Source organism: Lissotriton vulgaris, chromosome 3_2 (genome assembly GCF_964263255.1).
Source record: "Lissotriton vulgaris chromosome 3_2, aLisVul1.2, whole genome shotgun sequence".
NCBI lineage: Eukaryota > Metazoa > Chordata > Amphibia > Caudata > Salamandridae > Lissotriton > Lissotriton vulgaris.
The window spans coordinates 18,961,286-18,979,966 of NC_141690.1; the positions used below are offsets into that span (position 1 = coordinate 18,961,286).

The 18,681-nt window shown below is 41.8% G+C and overlaps 1 protein-coding gene across 5 annotated transcripts in view; it reads right to left on the reverse strand.

The window, feature by feature from the left end:
* The window catches only part of PGCKA1 (PDCD10 and GCKIII kinases associated 1), a 282,865-nt gene extending 264,389 nt beyond the window's left edge, over positions 1-18,476 (reverse strand). For 4 of the 5 annotated variants that reach the window (XM_086963999.1, XM_086963997.1, XM_086963998.1 and 1 more), the window contains exon 1: positions 18,354-18,476. The gene's annotated coding sequence lies outside the window, so the exon portion shown is untranslated. The remainder of the gene's footprint in view (positions 1-18,353) is intronic. The other variant, XM_086963995.1, reaches the window with a different exon arrangement.
* Positions 18,477-18,681: the final 205 nt, after the last annotated feature.

Sequence of the window (18,681 nt, forward strand, 5' to 3'; positions counted from 1 at the left end):
ACTTAAGGTGACATGAACATTCCAATACAAATACTGTATATTCGGTTTTACAGGCGAACATCCCTTTGGGTAGGTTGGGACTCAAATGCAGTAGTGTGTGTATATATATATTCACTGAAAAAAACATAGGTTTCACACCAGTTATAGTTACCTGTAAATTTTAGTGACATAAAACCATTGAAATTCCACGTTATAGTTAGTTTGACTCACTATAACTTGCGCGCCTGCAATGCACTGCTGATGACGTCACATATTACATCACTCATGACATGGTCAGTGACATCAATCATGACATCACTGATGACACCATCCAGTGAATGTGTGTCTTTCTGAAAAATAAATATGTTTTATATATGTATATGTAAAGGTCGATGGAAGAATAAATGTTTAAATAAGTGTCTTAATGGATGTTTTTTAAAAAAAAATTGATTGGTTAACTGGCTTATTAAGTGTATCTTAGTGAATACATATATTAGCGAGTATTGTTTAAATATTTAAATGTTTGTATCAGTGTTTCACTTTGTGTAAAAGTGGCTGCATGGGTTGGTGAGTAGCTACATGTGTGTGTATATGTGCTATTAGATGTGTTTTTAGTATCAGTATGAGCGTCTGTATGGTTTGGTGGGGGTGTTACTTAGCACATAGATGCATCAATGACTGACTCACTGTTTGTATGTGTTTTGAAGACAGCATATGTGCAGGACTGTATGGGTGGAAGAGTGTGTATATGTGTGTGTTAGTGAGTGAATGACTGTCTCACTAGTGTCTTTATGAGTAACTACATATGTTTTAATCTAGTATATGTGAGTATTGATGTATATTAGTGAGTATATGTGAGAGTGAGAGATTGAAAGAGTTCCTGTTTAAATAAGTATGTGTTTCTATAAGTGATTCTTTAAGAGAGTAAGTATGTGTAAGTTTCCTTAGAAGTAAGGTGCTAGTGTGTATATAGCTGTATATGCAAATAAATAGATGTTCAATAGTTTATTTGCATGTGTGAGTATGTGTGTGAGTAACTTTTGGAAGACTGTCGGTGTGTTAACGGATGTAAAGGTGTCTCACTACATATCATAAGTGAGTATATGTATGAATGACTATATAGAACTGTTGGTGAATGAGTGGATGTGTATATAAATGGTGAAATTACTGAATTGGTTGTTGTAATTGGTATAGGTATCTCCACTTTTTTGTAAATGTTAGTTTCTTTTTTGGAATATGTATTTCAAGGGTTACATTACACTGAAAGGAGGTCTGTCACTCTGTCACAAGGATGGAGTCATCAGTGATGTCATGAGTGATGTCACTGACCATGTCATGAGTGATGTAATATGTGACATCATCAGCAGTGCATTGCAGGCGCGCAAGTTATAGTGAGTCCAACTAACTATAACGTGGAATTTCAATGGTTTTATGTCACTAAAATTTACAGGTAACTATAACTGGTGTGAAACCTATGGTTTTTTCAGTGAATTTAATAGGTTTTTTAAAAGCTAATTCCTAACTATAACTGGTGTGAAACCTATGGTTTTTTCAGTGAATTTCATAGGTTTTTTAAATGCTAATTCCTAACTATTAGTCTCACTTTATAAGTAAGACTGTTAACGCTCTAGTTGTTCTTTAGAACACTCTGGTACATTCTATCATTGGGCTATAGTTGGGCTACATATGGCTGATATTTGGGCTACATTTGTTTTTTTTGTCTCTGGTGGCCATCTTTGGGCTACATTGGACTACATTGGGCTACATTTGGGCTACATTTGGGCTCTAACATATATATAGCCCAATGTAGCACAATATATATTTTTTTCAAAGTTAAATTTCATAAAAACCACTTGAGTATAGCAAAGGCACATCGGGCTACAAGTCCCTACAATTTTTCCCATTTTTTTTTAATTAATTAATATTTTTTTTGCCTTGGAGTGCTCCCGGTGCGTGCTCCGGTGAGCGCCCCGGAGAGCGTACTCGTTTGAAGCGCCCCGGTGCGCGAACCGGGAAGCGTCCCGTTAGCGCCAATGTCGTGAACGAAAACATGATTGTGACGTATCGCGTAGCCGCGTCTGCGTGATACACATGGCGTAAACGCACCCGGAAGCATTCGACGCGCTTACGCGACGTGCCCCTGGGCGCGCCCCGGGACGCGCCCTGGGGCGCGTAGCGTAAGCGCGTCGGGTCATGTGACCTGAAAATAACACTTTTGATTGGTTCACAACAGTTTTGGTTTCCAAATGATGAAAGACCCCACCTTTTTTCCTCATTTTCACTTTGTTTTTTGAGTGAAGAGGACTGTGAAAAATGGCTTCAGTAGTAGCAGCTGCAAGTGCATCTGGACCACCACCACCTACACCACCACCACAAAGACCACCACAAGACCACATTGGTGGTCATGAAGAAGAGGAGGACGAAGAGGAGCAGGAGGAGAGGCAATATCTGCCTGAGGACACTCCCCCATTCAAACCCAAAGAACATTTTATTTGGGAGTTTTTCAAAATGCCAAGGGTTGCCAAAAAAGTAAATGCAGCAAAGGTGACTTGCCTGATCTGTGACCAAGAACTGTCAAGAGGGAACCCAAACAGGAAATATTCGTTTGGGAACCACACAATGATAAGGCACATGCAGAGGAAGCACCCAAACAATTACTCAAGAGCAGAAGTCAGGCAACTGAGCAAGAACCCTCCCCAACCTTCAACTTCAGGCACCTTCAACCAACCCACTCCATCGGGTGCAGAGGCTAGGGAGATGGTCCCTAATGTTCAAACTAAGTTTTCCAAATTTAAATTTGTTTGCATATATTGCAACAAAACTATGTCTTATGGTGAGCAGAGCATCACTTTACATAATCGAGCTGCAGACAACCATCACTGCAGCAAGCAACCTTAATTTTTTTGCTCCAGTTGAGCTGTTTGCAATTCCCTGTCTTTTGTTTCACCCCAGAAAAACTACAAAAAAAATATAAAATTGTTCTGAAAATCAAAAAAAAAAAAAATGTTCAAAAAAATATATATATATAAAACAAAAAAAAAAAAAACAGTTCTTTTCAGAACTACCTCCCATTTATATAAAATGACTTACATTTTTAAACTCTGCCATTCTCTTTTTTCCCTGTTGCGCTCCCCGAACCGCTCCCCGGTGCGCGTACTGGGCGCTCCCCCCGCGCAAATCGAAAAAAAAAATATTTTTTTTTGCCCAGCGGGACCCTTTTATAGCCCCCACATCAAACCTAGGGTGTCAGGGGGGTCTTCCCTGCTCCCTTATGGTCAATTCCCCCTTTGTTTTGGCCACCTCTTGTGTCTCGATCCTACCGAGAGAAAAGATGGCGGCCGCTTCGGACTGTTTCGAATGTTTACAGTCACCCAAGAACCAATCAGCTTTCTGCGCGCAAGTCGCGTGTCGCGCCCGGAGCGCTCCCCGGAGCGCGTACCAGGACGCGCTTATGTAAATGTAAATGTATTTGAGCTTATATAGCGCACAGCTACCCGCAGTGGGTTTCCCGGCGCTTGCTTAGGGAACCCGTCCTGGTATTCCCCTGTGAGATAACCCCGACAGGGTATCCACAAGGTGAAAGCCAGGCATCCCGCCGCGAGGGGCCGTTGTGGAGATTAAGCAAGCTATTGCCCAGAGTCGCAGAGTGTGAACCCGTGAGTCGAGAAGGCACAGGAGCGAGAATTATCGAGTCCATGGAATCTTTAGCCCAAGACCCACCGAGGCGGGGAATTGAACCCTGATCCAGGGCCGATCTCAGCTTCCGGGTCTGCCGCCTCAAACCTCTGAGCCACACTTCTCCACATTTATAGATATATATATTTTTTTTAACCTAAATTACTCAAAATCCACTGTAGCACATATCTTGAGACATAGCAAAGGCACATCGGGCTACCAGTCCTTACAATTTTGCCAAATTTGGTGTAAATCCATTCAGCCGTTCGGGCTAAAAGTGAGGTCGACCGCCCTATGGAAATTAACATGGGGAAAACGAGTTTTGGGACCCCCCTTTTATCTCGGTCCCCGCTTGACGCATCCCCCCCAAACTTTCAGGGAAGGACCGGAGCTCAAAGAGGCCATTTTGAGGAAATTTTCAGGCAGATTCGTCAACTGGCGCCAAAGTTATTCCAAATAGAATTTTGAGATTTAACATTGAAAAAAATCCTAACTATAACTACCTACTGGCGACCGCCAGTAGGTAATATATATATATATATATATATGTATATATATATATATATGCTGCAAGAGCTCGCCTCCGTCTCTACACGAGACCGACAGCCACACACAAGCAAAGACGAGGTAGACCCGGATTTTCGTGCTTCTTCTTTTATTTTAGCTTAAAAGTGCAACCATGTCAGCCACGACGCGTTTCGGCAGATCCCTGCCTTGATCACATGATATATATATATGAAATAGAGCTAACAACCAGTTTTTATGCATCATTCCAAAAGTGGTGGAACACCAGTGGTAATTATAGCTTATTATAGAGTGTCTGTCCACATAGAATCACAGATCACACTTCTCATGTGCTGTATGTTATGCATTCATTAACATTTTGTGGGTGGGAGTCTCCTTCTAGCACACAAAAGTATTGTATTTCTACTTGTATTCACATAAATACTGCTAAATAATATTTAGATCAGTACATTCACAAGATTTAAATAGGAGGTATCGTGAGGGGTGTGGCAAAACCGCAATGCATTTCGGATGAAGAGCTAAGGAGGAGTGGATCTATCACAATTCAATACAAAGACCTTCATAGAATTTGTTAAAGGGTAATCTTGCCTTTGAGTAAAAGTGTGGCAGTTTCTATTTACTTACCTACTTACCTACCTATCTGGATATACACTTCATGTGAAACAGTTTGTGGCAATATGTACATATAACATACATTTCTGGGCAATGTGTAAGCTTTTAGAATTAGTAGCCTGGCCCCCCATTTTTGCTATATATATATAAAGCTCAGTAGGGATGTGACCAAAAAACGAGTCGCACACGTAAGCAAGTATCCTTTCCCCAAGGATTTTATTGGTATGAGCATGCATGGTTTAGAGTTCAATTAAAAGCACCTGACAAGTGCCTGACGCGTTTAGTATGTTTACTTCCTCATGGGGAGTTCAATCAGTAACGGTGTATGTTGGTCCTTTAATTTCCATGGTTAGACGTCATCATTTGCCCAAATGGGCCGCATTCCATTTTGCACGTTGGCTTAAGGAGTCCATCTTATATCCTGAATGGATGCACCTTAAATATTGCGCTGATCAAAGCTCTAACGTGAGCCCTCCTTTCAGGATTTAAGATGGACTTTTTGTTTCCTTAAGGCAACTTGTGAAATGGAATGCGGCCCATTTGGGAAAAAAGATGATAGATATATAGATATAGATATATATATATATATATATATATATATATATATATATATATATATATATATATATATCAAACAAATGTTAACACCGCACTCCGGGAAAGTGATTTCGTCAAGCAACTTTTATTTCTTCAGTACACCTTTTACCATCACCACCACCTACGCGTATCAACCAGAAAGGTCTTACCCTTTAAGAGGCATTGTGGGATTTGTAGTTTATATAGACTAATTTACAAACATGCATGTATCTTTTAAATATTCAAACTCAAAAATTCATATACTTTTAGTCTAACAACAGTGTACACAGCTCTTAATCTTTAATTCCATTCCAGCATGGATTTAGATTAACATATTAATTCTAAACTGCGCCATAGTGAATTGCAATTATCTGTGTGGATCATTTCTTATGTGTCTGTTTTTTCTGTATTAATTACTCCATTTCCTTTTCTTCTATTTACCTTTTTGTAGATCTATAGGGCCAGAAGGAAATACCATATTCACGGCTAAGTTCCCATTTTGCATTGTATGAGGAAGATATCTAGGTATACGATCGCTTATACTGTTTCAGACTGAAAATCAAATCATTCTATCAGTTTCACCTTATCCCATTGGTATTGAATCACAATAGAGGCTTAGTGCCACTATCTACGTTACTCATACGTATTTCTTATACGCTAAGTAACATCTTGTTATGAGTACAAACTAATCTTATATCTTCCTCCCACTTCTTTTCATTGGTATTTTTCACTTCGCATTTCACCTGATGTTCTGCTCTTATATAATTCAATTGCTCTCACTGTGTCACCAATACATTCTTACAAATACATGCCACAGTAATTAATACTCACTTGCTCTGTATTAAAATGGAGACAGTTTTACAAAAGGTCTATTTCAATTGCTCAGTTCATAAATGTACATATAGTTCTTCACCCCATTCAAACCTCGGGGGCCCGCGTGAGAAATCTAATGATTAATCTTGACTCCAACCTTATTAGTTGCAACGTTCTGTTCCCCCCTCTCTCCTTTTTTGGGACAGTCGCAATTCTGAAGTATTTCATATCCTTCCAATCCTTTGAGAAGGGTATGATTGAGATGGGTGCTCAAGTGTTTCGCCATCGCTTAGTTCATGTCGCCGTTCCGAACTGCTCTTATATTCGCCAAAATGCGTTTTACTAGGGGGCAGGTTGTGCTCCCTAAATACTGGAGTCCATAAAAAACACTCAATGATATAGACGACAGAAATAGACTCACATGTGATTTTATCTTTAATAGCAAATGTTTTACCTCTGAAGTCTTGCAGTTCCTTTATTTTCTTGGCAATTTTACAAGCTTTACAGTTTTCACAATGATTAAAGCACATTTGTCACTGCTGTAATCATTTTTGTAATTTCCTCAGGTGAAATCACTCCTCACTAAAAAATCTTTCAGTGATGATACCTTACAATGTGTTATCTTAGGCTCAAGACCAATTTTTTTCACCAATGACCGGGTTCTTTCTCAACAGTCCCCAAAATTTGTTCTGAATTTTCACAATTTTATCATTTTCCTTACTGTAGATTAGTATCATTCTTACCGGGGTTTCCTCCTTTTTTGGTTTTTTTCCTTTATTTATTAGTGTTTGAGCTCTTGTTGAAGACTTTGCTCGTTACTTTCCTCTTTTTATATCTCTATGCTTATAGCCGCTTTTCAAAAATCTCTTTTTCGTTTCCATTAACTTTTTCTCCATTTCCGCGTCTGTAGAACAGCTTCTGCTCATTCTAACAAACTCTCCATTTGGTATACTCCTTTTTAATAATTGCGGATGAAAACTCGATCCATGGAGAGTATGTGTTATATATATATATATATATATATTCTCCAAATACTTCAGAAAGAAAGAAATAGGGTTGCACTCCCGGATTAGGTGTTTAATATTTCTTTATTCTCATTTTGTCAGGTATTCAAAAGCAACACCAACGCAAGAACGAAACGCGTTGGTGTGGCTTTTGAATACCTGACAAAATTAGTACCAGTGAAATATGTTACTTGGTGGCCTGTTGTTGATTGCCAAAATATTGCAGAAATTGTGCATTAAGGTCTAACATATCTTTTAGAATTGGTTTATGTTTCATTTATCTTTTGCTGCGGTTGTCTGAAACACCAGCTCAACTATGTTTTCAGCAAACACATTACCTCAACCTGATCACTTTCAAGACATTGTTGAACCCACATACAATAAAAAAAATACAACATTAAGTGCATAATTTGCACCATGTAGAGCCACTGTACCTATTGAGACACACTTCTCTACCTACTGATGTATTTAATTCAATGAATGATTAGATGCTCAATAAAAACTTCTCTAAGCCACCTGTTTTACTGTGCCTCTTGGTTGTTTTCAGACTTCTTAAATGCATTGATGTTTCATTATTCCACCCATGAAGCTCCACAATTAATATGTTAATACGTTTGTCTTTCATTTGGGATCATCTGAAGAAATACTCCAGGAAGAAACAAGATTGGCAACAAAACTCTGCAAAAGTTTGAATTTCACAACTGGATGCCTGAGCAGACTGTCACAAGTTGCTCACTAGAATTAGTAAATTACATTTTATAATCCTTCATGAATTCCTTCAGAGTTCTTAAAACATAGGAGAAAAAATATATCAAAAATAGAAAAAGAGTGTTGAATCCAAATCAGTGAGGTAGTTAGTGATAGAGAATAAAATCTAATTTTGAAACACTAGCAAATCAAAATGTATTTGCTCTATTTCACATATAGGGTATCAGCGGTTTGAATGTCAAAGTAAGTGTATTCATACTTCAATCCTCTAGAGGCCAATGTTCTACTTACATCTAAGATAGACAGGTGTATTGCTCCTACTCCTATGGACAGTCAGATGACCATAGTCTGCCCAGAGAATTTTGTTTTTGAAAAGTTTGCTGAAAGAGTTTTTGATACCACTTTTAGGATGAAAGGAAAAGTATATGCTGCGATAGTGCAGCATGTCCCCATCACATGTTGATCAACAGCGATAGCGCACCATATCCCCATCACATCTTTATCAATAGACTCCACCACCTCGGAATCCAGGGAGACGCCCTCAAATGGATCACCTCAAACCTCACCAGAAGAGCACAGCGAAGCTGTCAAACCATTCACTTCAGAATTCCTAAAGGTCATCTGCAGTGTCTCCCAAGGATCTTCCCTCAGCCCCACCCTCTTCAACATATACATGACCCCCCTGGCCAACACCATCAGATCGCCTCCTACATCATCTCCTACACCGACGACACTCAGCTCATTATCTTGCTGTCAGAAGCCCCCCACCACCAAAGCAAACTTGCGGATTGGATGAAGGACAACTTTGTCAAGCTCAACTCGGACAAGAGGGCAGTCCTCATCTTTGGGAACAACACCTGACCATGGACGATGCATGGTGGCCTGCTGAACTGGGCCCTGTCACCACCCCTACAGAACACAACTGCAACCTTGGCATCATCCTGGACAGCAAGCTATGAAGAAACAGGTAAACGCAGCTTCATCTGCCTGCTTCCATACCCTACGCATGCTCAGCAAGATCTTTTGCTGGCTCACAGTAAACACCAGAAAGACCATCACACAGGCCCCTGTCAACATCAGGCTGGACTACAGGAACACACTCAACATAAGAATCACCTCCCACCTCCTGAAGAGACTACAGCCAATACAAAACTCAGCAGCAAGACTCATCCTCGCCGTCCCCGGATGGACCCACATCACAACGCACCTCAAGAAGCTACACTGGCTCCCGATCGAGAAGAGATATCAGTTCAAGTTGTTGACCCATGCATACAAAGCCTTGCACAATGAAGGACGAGCACACATCAACAAACGCATGACCTTTCACCAAACGACCAGACACCTACCTACCTATCTCTTCCGCACACACAATCCTCGGATTTGCCAAGGCAGCGGGGAGGATGCTTCTTCTCACACCTGGTGACCAAAGCTTGGAACTACCTTCCTCTGCACCTCAGGAATGATTAAAAGTGTTACACTCTTCTTCATCACACAGCAGTCACTCAAGAAATTATCTCTGGTAACAAAGTCATTTATCCCCCAGATTAAGCATGAAACCTGAATTTGTCTAAAGTGACTCTAGGCACCTAACATTTGGGGAACTGCTTGGTAAACTCTGTGAAGATCTCAGAGGCCGCCCTTGATTTCCAAATAGCAACTACTGACCAAGTACAGACCCCATTATGAGTTCCCTGTTATCTCTGCTTGGGAATACTGGGACCGGAATTAACGAAAACAAGCAGTATCTCCCTGTGATATAATAGGGATTACGAATAATTTCCCCTGGAATGGTGATTACCATGTGGACCGGTTAATATCGGGTCCATTTCTGCATGTTTTCCCATCTTCTGGGAGAAATAACAGGCCAGGTGGTAAATGCTGATGGCGCTTTTTCTTTTTTCCCAGGGAAGGTGAAAGGGGGAGGAACTGGGTGAGAAGGTTTATTTTTTCTTTAGGCAGGAGGAGTGTCTTCTGCCCCCTGAAAGCTTTTGTCCCAGGGAAGGTGAAAGGGGGAGGAACTTGTTGAGAATGTTTATTTTTTCTTTAGGCAGGAGGAGTGTCTTCTGCCCCCTGAAAGCTAAAGGTTGCAGGAGGAGGTGCCTGGTAACACTAGGCACCTACAGCCCCGGCAGCCATGTTTTTTGCTATGCCTCTTGGATCTGAAATGTCATTCCATTCCAAATCGGCCAGGCTCCATCCGCTCTCCTCTCTGCAAAGATCTGAAAACCTAACTCTTCAAGCAGTAACCGGACCACCCCTAAAGAGATCTCCCCTCCACCCCCAAACCTTCTCTCCCCACCAGCTCTCCCATCTGTACCTCGGTCAGTCCCTTTGCTGCCTTATATGACTCAGGGCAACACCCCTATCACCCCTAAATAAACCCCACAGATTATGCTGAATTGCCACTTCCCCGCCCTTCCCATTCATTCAGGTAAAACAAGGTGTAATCATTATATGTGGTAAATAACCTATCATGTATAACACTCTGTTGCCTGGTACTTAGGTTGACACTACATAAATCACAAACATTCATATCTCATAACAGTTCTCACTAATTGGCACTATAAGGACGTCATCTCAGATTAAAGTCGATAGTGTTAAATGTGCAAGGATTCTGACCAACGCACCCGCACAGGACAGATGCTCATTATCGGAATGGAAGCACTCTTGCAGGTGACAACAGCCCCCTGTGATCTCAATCTGGCTCCTTCGACGACCGCCAACATCCAGGCCGTGAACTTCACACAGGTCATTGGAAATGATTCAGTTCACAGGCTCTGCAGAACAAACAAGTTACTCACTGCAGGGACGTCTTCTCCAAAGGACCTGACTCTATTGCAAACCACAAATATGTGTTTGTTATTCCCTGCGTGATTCGAATACGACCAGTCCATGACATCACTCCTCAAGGGGATAAAAGATCTTTTGTTGTGGTGTGGTTTAAGGGGAATAAAATTGTTTGCCTGGGTTTGCTTAAGTGTTGATCCAGTGGGAGTTTTCTAAAGTTATAATTCATCGTTATCCATTCACTGTCAAGTGTGCTTCTAATGAGTCCATGTTTATTATTTGTCCTTCCCTGCACATTTGTTTCACAGAAATGCTCCTACATTTTTGGAAGTTTGGATTTTCTTGTTTATTTTTAAATTCTAACATGAAACAAACGCATTTGTTCCAATACTTAGCGAAAAAGACACGTTTCATGTAAAGTAATGAAAAAACATTAAAATATGTATCAATATAAAAATATATAAAACTAATACTACGTGCCAAAACTAATAAAAGTGTGCAGTTCTCGTGAAAAAAAGACAAAATACAAACGCAATCGGTGGAGCTAGTATGCACTGTCGCTCTTTTATTAAATGGAAGTAATAATTCCATGTCATGAAGCATTAGTAGAATAATAATCTACATTTTGTAAAGCGCACAATCACCCGTAAGGGTCTCTAGGCGCTGGGGGCCGTCGGGAAAATTATGCAATCTATTTCCCAGAGTCTCATGGTGCTGGGCTAATCTGCCGCCTGTGCCGGTGATCGGATCGAACCGTGATCCCCAGATTCCAGAGTCAGTCGACCTAACAGGGGCGCCACACCTCTCCATTTCAAAATATCATGTGATTGTGTTTAGATCGGAAAGGAGACAGGTGGGTCATCAAATGTACTGAACTGAACAGAACGAATAAGATACACCATCATTTACTCTCTCTCTCTATAATGTCGTCTGCTTTCAGTATACTTTAAGGGTCGGTGGAATCAGTTATTCCACGTCATCACTTTTTGTTTCTTCAGTCTTCACTCTCTTTCCTGTGATTGATGCTGGTTCTTTTAAAGGTGTGCTCTACTCCTTGCTTTTCATGTAGGTAACAGTGGAGCTTTTTAATATATCGTGCTGTTTAATCCCTCGAGTTGCTTGGAGAGGTTTGGCTGCTATGAGAGGTCGCCCTCCTGTTTCTGTATGAGATATGAATTTGTGCCAACCATGCCCAGAGTACTCACCTTCACGATAACGTCGACTTCTGTTTGATATAGCATTTCTGCCATTTTGTAGTGCTTTGAGTAACAGTTGCTTCTATTACGCAAATCAGGCTCGCATTCTGAGTCCACCATTACACCCGTGGGAGAGGCTGGAATTAATGATTCCTGGCAGTATTTCCCTGTAAATCCATGGGCATCACAGATTAAACTCACTATAATTGTAAATTACCTATTGAACCCATAATTAGTGGGTCTTTTTTGCAGTTTTTCCCCGAATTACTTAAGTTTACTGCTGTTCTGAGCCAGTTGTAAATGTATGCTGGGGAGGGAGTCTGTACAGGGAAAGGCGGGGGGGGGGGGGGAGGGGGGGCTGAGGGTTGGCAGGTAGGTGAGGGGGGAGTGTTGGGGGTCGAGGGTACTGGGTGGGGGTTGAGGAGGGCATCTTTGTGGCGGGCAGGCTGTGGCATCTATGGGTACTGCATTGTCTACTCCACCCTCCTGGTGTGGGAGGGGGCGGGGCTGTGCATCTACCTGCAATCCTTTGCCCTCTCCCAACCAAGAGTTTTTCAGGTTGTGAGTCCACACCTGGAAAAACTGGACCCCTTGGGGCGGCCTGGACCAGTTTTCTTCCATGAATACTGGTCCACCCAGCTCTTGTACTCTGTGGATCGACTTTGACAGGATAATGGCATAAGTTAGCCCCTTCTGGATTCTTGCTCATGACATGCATTCACACATATATTTCAAGAGTCAATGTACCATGAAAGTCTTCTAGGAAATGGGAAACACTTTAGCATATGACCACCATAGGTGCAACATAGAACCAACAAACAATATATTTATTAGTAGTCTACCAGGAATTAGTATGAATGCTATTTTACAGCGCTTCCTAAAAACAGTGTTGCCTTCTTATTTGTTTATTGAACAACTTCAATAAATAATTATACAGGAATAAGGCTCAATAAAAGTCCATGTTACAGAAAGGTCGAACTCAAAGAACTGATTCACCGAGATATTTAGGTATGCAAGTGAAACTTATACGTGGGGAAACATGCATCTTCTGAATGCAGAACTCACTGTTGATTCACAAAGCCAACTATGCATGCAGGGGTGGGCGGAAGTTACACGCCACCTGCACAAATGCTACCTCGACGAGCAGGGGTAGGTGGCAATTGTGCGGGCACATGTGGAGGGCAGCTGAACATTCAAACTTTATGGATATGCACACATTTTTTCTAAGGAATACGCCCATCTAAACTTCCACCAGAATGACCCAGGTGTTTGTGCTGACGAAAATGTGTGGGAAAGAATGTTCTACAATAATCTCCAATTTCAATCTATGCGTGTATTTGGGAAGGAAAAACATTTCATAGAAAATTCTGTTTTCATGAAAAGAAGAAAGGAAATAAAAATATATTTATGAGATTCCACCAGTTTCCTACACCTACATAATATATGAAACGTGGAGATATTTTACAAATAATCAGGGAAACGTACTCCAGTAATGTATATAAATGCATCTATTTGGATGCATTTATTCCAAAAGCCGCAGATAATTTACATGTCTGTATCAGGTAAGCACATAAAACTCTGGCTCTAAATATGACATGCAAATAAACAAACATATATTTCGATATATCACGATGGTGCTACTGATCATTTCTTTAAAATTAGCAGACGTTACCCAAGTGCACATCACACTCATTGCTCCTTGTTAATATTGTTGAGGCACGTTTGCCAAACATTACAGAAGACAATGCCCTGCATTCTTTAATTACACCCACAAACCCTCTTCCCCTTCCCTGATACTTCAACTTCCTAAATTCCGCCTCGTGTGCCTATCACCATGGCGATTCCGATGGCCTGGAGAATGCTCGCATGGACCCTGGTGATCTGCAGCAACACAAATTGTGTGATCTGTAATTTATATACAGCACACTTACTTTTACATCACACATAATTAGATAAATGTAAGTAAATTGTAAATATTAAAAAATGAATGGCCTTTGCAAAACTCACAAGATGTTTAGTCAAATATAAAAGCTGGGATTAGAAATAGGCCTCCTCATGGGGATAAAAAAATCACACCCACAAGACCAAAAGTGATTGTATTGTGCTGTGTCTGTGAGTGCTCCTGCCAGTGCACACTTGGGAGGGGGGGGGGGGGGGGGGGGGGCATAAGCTCGATGTTTTTGAAATGTGCAAATGTGGTCCAGTGGGTGGAGTTGCACATGAACCACCTAATCTCTGCAGTGCTCCTTGTGTCTAACCTCTTCTTCCACCCAATGTTCAAGCTATATCCGGGTACTCGAATCAGTAAATGTGGACCACAAAGACATCTTGTCTAGGCAGCTCACATGGATGCTTCTGCTTGGATTCATGGTGGCACGAAGCGGACTGGTGTATTACTCCAGCCACATAAGCAGTTGCACCTCAGTGACACCAAGAGGAGATCTGATGTTGTTGCCCTTCACTCCGAAAGCACTGTATGGCAGAGACCAAATGCATGGTAACCGGAAGGCATAAATGAAATTAAACATAAATGTATGCCTCCAACTATCCTACAAGGAAGATAGCTTTTATCACTTGTTTTTACCACATTGTTGTCTATATGTTAATCTACCCAAGGCTCTTCTTCTTTGTTCATGCCCCATCTGCTCTCTGAGGCCACCCTAAAGTGATGTAGGGTACTTTACAAAAGCCTCAAATAACACAAAATAATGTGAAAAACAAATTCTGTAATAGGTCTGTACCTCGTCATGGTTCCTCACTTATTTTCCCTCTCTTCAGTAGGAATTAAAAACATATATGTATGTATGTAGGTATGTATGTATGTATATGACTTGTAAAGTGTGAATCTGGTTACAAAGCAATGGAGTGCTGTACATGATGGTATTTTCCATAGTACAGAGCAGGAGGTTGAGAGGCTGGACGATCACATTAATTTAGAAATTCATGCATAGGGTGTTAGTACTTGCACACACTATGCTGAGTTTGTATACAGCCCAAATCCAGCAAAGTCGCAAAGCCACAACACACCTGGCTTGGAAAAAGGTAAACACCAGTCCACCTGTTAGGTGTGTCGAGTCTTTGAGGATGACTTTTGCATACGAACTCAATAAATATATACAAAATGATGAGTTTACAGAAAAAATAGCTTTAACCTCTCATTATAAAACAACAGATTATCCGAGAGGACCGAAGAACCACCGGATAGTTTAAATGTTATTCATAATACCTATGAAGTGGTATTTTCTTTGCCATTGGATGATACTTCCTCGCTGAGAGAGGAGCTTAGGAATTATTACTGCTATTACTGAATTATTGAGCGTGATTTTGCTTTCTCTCTCCCCTTGTTTCATTATCATTTGTTTCACTAGGTCCATCATTGACCCGTCCGCTGCAATGCCTATCTTTTGTGAGTTTTTCACTACTGCCACACTTTCTTTAAAATCATTTGCACGGCCAGTACCATTATTAACATGGATGGAATGCTAAATGTTGACACCTCCAGCACAATTTGAATGTATCCAGCTTTACATTTCTTCCAAGCCGGCAGCTCACAAAAGAATACACAGGCCTTAGTTTGGCATTCCCATTTCCCTTGATGGGCAGTGTACCATTGAGAACCTACCTCAAACAATAAATAGTTAACCAAAAAGCAACTAAACAGACCTGTGCAGTCAGGCTTAACATAGAGGCAATGTGTGAAGTATTAATGCAGTACTCAAACAGTAATAAAGTGAAATACAACACAAGAAAAATCCAAAACCAATTCAGAAAAATAAACACTGTTTTAAAAAATAACCTGAAATCAAAACAACAGAAATCCAATAAGTAGGACTGGAGATATGAACTTTGAATGGTTTAGGTAAAAATAGTGTCAAGAGGGGTGAAGCCCCAACTGCGGGTATCTGGTCGCAATGGAGCAGGACAAAGTCACAGGTTCAGGACAACCACGATGAAGCATGGGCTGGGTAAAGTACCTGGTTTGTCCTGCTGGAAGTTGTACCTTTTGAGTTTGATGAGAGTACTGCATGGTGCAGCTCTGTGGGACTCTCTGTGTTCTGCATTGGATCTGGTAAGGCCATATGTATTAACACATTTTCCCATAGACAAAGAATGGGGAAACCCCTTTCATACATATGGCCCTTAGCTGGGAGCTGTGCGGCTCTGCGTCGATTCTCATGAAGCCTTCGATGAGGACCTGTGTCTTGGCTCTACGGAGCTCTGTGAGACTTTTCGTTGCTTTGCATTAACCAGGTGAGGCTTCCAGTAAGGAGGTGCAGGGCATGGCTAGGGGGGGGCTCTGCTTCGCTCAGCGCTGGATCTAATGTAACCTTCAAGTAGACAGAGAAAAATGCACTCTGACTCCAAACAAGAATCCAGGCACTTGAGGACAATACATGGGCGCAGGATTTACTCCCGCAGAAGGGAGCGGGCAGATCCAGTTGCGTCTGGCCAGCTGGGAAGCAGGAAAGGCCTCTGGAAACTTATTGTATTCCTGTAATTCACAAAGGAGGTCAACCACTTTAACAGTGGTCAGCAGGAGTCAAATGTGCAGGGTCCTATGGCCAACAAAAACAGGTTGAGCTTAAGAAGCTAAAAATCGGGAGGAATACTAAGTGAAAGATAGCAACGTCCCCCAAACTGTTGTATAGACTGCAATGCATACCCATGGACATTCTTTATGTTATTTTAAAAAAATTGGCCATGGACATTCCTCATATCTTTTTTTAAGAAAGGATTCCATGTTATAACATTTGATTTTAGGGAGTGCACTGCGAAGCTGAAAAACACCGTACTCTTTTCCATACTACAGGGACATGGGCTGCGGGCAGTAAGCACAGCTCGGGCCCCTTTCGACCCTTGCAGCAGTATGAGGTAGCAGATAATGCTTCCCTGACTGGTTGAAGCCTGCCCTAACCCTTACCCCATCGAATGTGTCACTCCTCACTGGCACTTTGAGCCTGCTCTGAGCATGCGGCGAATGTCAGTATTTTTGTCTACAGAATCAAGGAAAACTGCACTGATAAAGACCTCCCATTACCGGGTGCATGTAGTTATTCCCCATTCCTGGGAGAACATTTTTAATATTTGGGCTAAAAATAAAACAGACCCATTGCCTTAGGAGTCCCTGACATTGAACGTGGCGGCCAGGGCCGGACTGGCCATAGCAAGCACTGGGCATTTCCCCGCTAGGCCGCTAGGGCGGGAGGCGTTTTGGGCCCCTGGGAGCCGTTTTTGTTAAAAAGGGTCGGCAAATTGGCCCCTGTTAACAAAATCGGCCAAAAAAAGGCCCTAGCAAATTGCTCAGCTGCACTCCCCCTCGCCCCAGGGGGGGCGGCTGAGCAGTTTGCCAGAGCCGGTTTCTGTTCCCCTGGTGGCGGTGTGTTCACATCCAGTGGAAGGCCCTTCACTAAGATTAACTGCTCATCTTTCAGTTGTTTATTTCTGTATTTTGTTGTTAAACTAGTATTAATAAAGTGACACCTTTATTTTACCCAGACAGCATTACCATTTAAAATAAAAATAAAAAATGATGTAATATTATACAAAAGTGTGCCATGTTATTGCGTATAATTTGCCTTTTCTTGCTACATAATGGAGTCAACCCTGCCGCATACTTTAGTGCGTCCTCGCTATAATTCCAGTGAGCTTGCGTATACTGTAGTAGGCAGAAAAGTAAATGTGAATGACACAGTAACAGACCAATGTATGAAGAAGGCTGGCTGAAAGCCCCAGCAAGTACATTACACATACAATGTTAGTGAAATCAAAAAGCCTTGGCTAACGTCAGAACTAAATAAGGTGTGGTGCTTTAACATGGATGGACCAGCTTCACACAAGCGATATAGTCTAATCCTAAAAGATATTACCTATATCATTTTTTTAAAAACAAGACGGCGTACATTTTTGCCACATATTCGGAGTAAAGAATTGTATTTGGAGCCTCTCCTCTGGCTCCCGTGTTTAAACTCTAGTGAAAGGTTACGCGCTGCTGGTGTGTGGAAGCGCCTGAAGGCGAGAAAGGGGGGTCATGGATGAGTGAACTGAGGGATGGAGTGAAATGTGGGTCGGTGAATACTCCCCTATGCTGCTGTGACCTTCATTCGCACCGTCTCACCGCCCTGCTATAACGACGCGCTGTTACATACACATACTGATAGGAAAACACTGCAGGGGGCACAATCAACGCACAGCCGACTTCTCCACCTTGAAGCATTATGAAACCATCAAACAAGCAAGAAACCAGAGCAGCTGAAACAGGGGGGCTGCGGGTGTGATTCTGGACGAGGACCGTGTTTTGCGCTGCAACAGGTTCGTTGCTTGTGCCTCGATACCCGTAACGTAAAGGCGGAAACGATCCGAAATAAAGCATAAAAAGTACAAATTGACTAAATCGTGGAGAACTTCACCACTAAACAAACTTTAAAAATAAGTTAAACAGTCACACAACATTCAGACAATGGAGGAAAGGTTGTTTTACCTGCTGTTTCCGTCAGTTCCGTTCAAGGTGTACGACGCCTGCCTGATGGCAATCTCCCCATGGTGTAACCTGTTACCCAGAGTGAGTGATAAATATGTGAGAACGCGCTCGCTCTCTGACGGGGAGTTTGCATAGCTCTGTAATGAGCGGCTGGGGCTGGATTCATTGGGTGTGCTCGCGTCACGTGACCGCGGATGAAAATAAAGTCTTCCGAAGTTTGCTTCTAAAGCTTCTTAGAAAACGTAACCCTTCGCCTGCAGGCTGCTCGCAGAACCTAGCAGGAGGAATGTGCAAGCCGAGCTGGTTTTGTTTTGCAAGTGAAAAAAAA